The sequence below is a fragment of the Carassius carassius genome, chromosome 43, assembly GCF_963082965.1.
Source record: "Carassius carassius chromosome 43, fCarCar2.1, whole genome shotgun sequence".
In the NCBI taxonomy this organism is placed as follows: domain Eukaryota; kingdom Metazoa; phylum Chordata; class Actinopteri; order Cypriniformes; family Cyprinidae; genus Carassius; species Carassius carassius.
The window spans coordinates 25,793,540-25,797,381 of record NC_081797.1 but is presented as its reverse complement, the minus strand read 5'-3'; the positions used below and the strand labels follow the sequence as shown (position 1 = coordinate 25,797,381).

At 34.4% G+C, this 3,842-nt stretch overlaps 1 long non-coding RNA gene across 1 annotated transcript; it reads right to left on the bottom strand.

The window, feature by feature from the left end:
* Window positions 1-904: 904 nt before the first annotated feature.
* LOC132124546 (uncharacterized) lies at window positions 905-2,869 on the bottom strand. Its single transcript, XR_009426783.1, has 4 exons — window positions 2,717-2,869; window positions 2,322-2,388; window positions 2,083-2,189; window positions 905-1,037 (listed from the first exon to the last, which is right to left on the bottom strand). It is a non-coding gene; the product is annotated as an uncharacterized LOC132124546 (long non-coding RNA).
* Window positions 2,870-3,842: the final 973 nt, after the last annotated feature.

Below are 3,842 nucleotides of genomic sequence, written 5' to 3'. Positions count from 1 at the left end.
TAATATACCGCGATACCAATGTATTTAATTACACAACGTTCGGAATGAATGTTACGCTGCGTCACACGACACTGTTTCAGACAGACCCTTTACCCGTCATTTACACTGCACATGCCAGCGGCGCATTACGGCAGCGACACGGCTACCGGAGCTAGGGTGCGTTTCCCATACAACTATATAGCTCGCTGCTTAACTACCATAGTACGATGCATCTTTGGAGAAATCAACTAGCTAGTCACGACTATTTCCTGAAACCGTATGTCGCAAAGTATCAACCACTTTGGTTTATGACGTCTCAGACGTGGTGGACTAATAACTTATTTTAATTAATCTTTCTGAAATCGAATTAACGCTAGATTTTGTTATAAGTTACAGACATGGCATCTGAAGACCACTTCTAATTTTTATCAGTTATTTTGCTTATTACCAGACTCAATATTTGTCTTGTTCTTACATAGTAGAGCACTTTCGCACATGCGCAGTCTTCAAAAACGGTGCTTTAAATCTCTTGACAAACTAAAAGACGTAAATTACATTTGTATGTATCCTAAATAAATAACACGGGTTGTACTGAATGTCAGCTTGCTTATTTTGCTAAAGATAAGGATTTATTCAGTCTACATCTCATGTAAACTAGAAACTATGCTTGTAACCACAGCTCGAGAGAAAAAAAGAAAAAGAAAAGAAAAAAAAAGTCATAAACCGGAAAACCGGCATAATTTTGAAAAAAACCTTGATATAATAATAATAAACTTTATTTTCTATGGCACCTTTAAAAGTTACATCTCAAAGCGCTTTACCAAGGCATACAGAAAGAGAGAAAAAAAATACATTGAGATTGACAATCAGAAAAACATATTACATATATGCTAACCGGAAAAAATACGTTTTAAGAGAACATTTAAAAAAACTAAGGGATTCAGCTTGTCTAATATAAATTTTTGGTCAAACCGCCCAGCACTAATTCAGCAACTTACTTGTCAAAACCCTCATCCAGAAGTTGTTGAAGTAAGTTAACTAGTCCAATCTGTCAAAACCTATGGATAAGGAGGACATGAAATTTCATGTTAAATCGTTATTTTCACTCACGATGAGTCTGGTTCACTATAAAGGAGAACAAACTTAGTCAGCTGAGAAAGTTAAAATCCAGGCATGTGTATAACTAGGAGGTAAAGTTACGTTACGCGGGTTACAGGTAAAGTATTTACGTTACCAGTAATTTAACGTTACTTTAACGGTAGGAGCAACATACCGTTATAACGTTTCCTAGATTAATAGTATTCGTATCAAGCTAACGTTAATGTTAACTGACTGAATATGCTACTGCTGACGTTAAGTTAAAAACGAGCTGCCACTGAGACAAGTCTTTGTCAGGTCCTAACTTAACATTACGTTAACTAAGTTAAACCATAGACTGTATAAAACAAGGTCCCAACCTGCAACAGCCTTTTATTTAATGTTAACTTAACTGTTAGGTGTTTGCAAGAGGCAAAATATGTAACGTTAAGTTAACAGCTAACGTTATTAAATTAATGTTAGTCAACCACAGGTATTTAACGTTAACGTTATGATGGCTGATGCATGTTTCACATTCAGGGCTAATGTTAATAACGTTTTAACTTTATTAGGACCGGCATAATGTTACATTTGCTAAAGCTAGACAGACTTTTATAAGGTTAATACATAACGTAACGTTACAAACGGCGAGTTTTAACGTTAGCCCTGCTGACTCGACAATGTTAATGTTAACTTACATATTAAAATTGTAAAATGTATAAAAAAGCTGCCGCACTTAACAAGCATATTTGACATTGTGAGGAAACATATACTGTAAATATATATATTATTTATATGAAATTGATTTAAATTGTAAAAACTTTGCCATTATAACATTCACACAACATGAACTGAGTAATGTCATCTTTGAGACTGTTAGTTATTAAATGATTAAAAATGTAAACATACACTTAAAGCATACACATGGCAATCCCATCAGAAATGTGTATCATAGCATGGGAAGCACACAAAAAAAGCCAATAGGTACCAAAATCAAATAACCCTAACCCCATCAAATAATTTTACCTGCAGCCGCATTTATCCTGTTATCTGAGGGTCTTTCCCTTAATGGTGTCCAGTGATTAAAGAAAGAACTGATGAAGGTGACATGAATCTCCCGTTTCAGTGCGCCACTTCAGCAGAAGAAAGACAAAAGGACAGAAAGTTACTCAGACTTTCTATCAGTAACAGTATGAAAATCATACTTAATACTATCCTAGTGTAGGTTTTCGAACAGTACGTGGGTAAAATTGACTTAACGTTACGTTGGTGAATCATGGGTCTTTCTGTTGGGTGTTCTCCCCCGATAAAAATCTTATTCCAATGCTTGATCTAAAAAAAAAAAGAAGAGTAAACAAATATCTTTTCAATATCGTTATCAGTGTGTGAAGATGTTATGTAAACATACTTCTAAAGAATAAATGACGGTTTTATCACTTTACTCATTCCCACGCTTTTTTACCTCTCATGCGTTTGAGTTTTAAACTAACATTAGCTGACAACATAAACACATAACGCTAATAGTGAAGCAGTACAAAAACACACACAGAGATAACTTATTTATCTTATGAGGTTGCAGTAACGTTAAGGTGACAGTTAAGTTACCTGTGTCCCTAAACGTTAACGTTAGACTGTTAAGGACTGAAAAATGTTTTCTTACCTGATATCGCCAGTATTTACAGACCACGTACAACCCCTTCCTCTGTTCACATTCAAGCTTTTGATCTTCATTGACATGTCAACTATAATTCGCTCAAAATGTAAGAATTCAACAGGCAGATATAAAATAATCCAGGTCTGACCGAGTAATCAACGCAAAGCGGCTGCTCCGACCGAGAGTAACGGACATATTTTCACATTTAAAATAGGCGCGCAGAGCCGAGCACAATCTCATTGGACGTTTCCTGAAAAACAGACAGATTAACCAATCATGCTCAAAGTAAAACGGCGAAACAACCAATAACAATAGCAATAGTTTGCGCGAGTTAACATAGCTGTGTATTAAGATTTATTTGCAGTCTGTATTATTATTTAATTAATTGGTCAAATGACATGACAGTGTATGAATAAAATGTAATAATGCAATGTAAACTGTTAGGCAAGCAGACAAAATTGTAAATTCACACAAAATCACATAAGGCAAAAGGTTTCTGCTGCACTGCTCTCTTGAGGGTGAAACTATTATTGTTAATAATGATAATAATTATATTTCAACATATACATTGAAGAGCTGTTATGATCCAAAACTCATTAAATGCTAATTAATTATCATAATAATACGTTAAAAGGCAGAAACACTTCTAAATCAACATTGATTTCTTTTACAAGATCTGTATGTTGAAACAACGTAATGTTTTCATTCAATGTTGATTTAGAAGTGTTTTGTTAACCTTTTTCAACCATTTAGTATCAAACGTTATTTCAACGTTGAAACAACAACTGACATTATTTCAATCATATTTCAACTTTGAAGGTAGGTCATGTGCCGGCTGGGTAAATATATTAAATTACCTTTAGTGATATCTAAAGCACAGAAATTAGAAAAACAATTACGATGTTTGTTTACACGGTTGTGTAATGTTTCAACCATTTTAATGTCTACAATTCCTTCACCCCTAGTTTACCAAAGCTCAAGTTTATGCTACAAGAGCCTTAGTTGAACTGTTGAGCCCCAGAATAAATTCCTAGTCTTTCACACATTGCTCACCTATTGTAAATTAAAAATATATAGCACCCCATTTTAAAGCTTTATTCATAGTGTGGCTGTTTGTTCCCATCAACCGAGG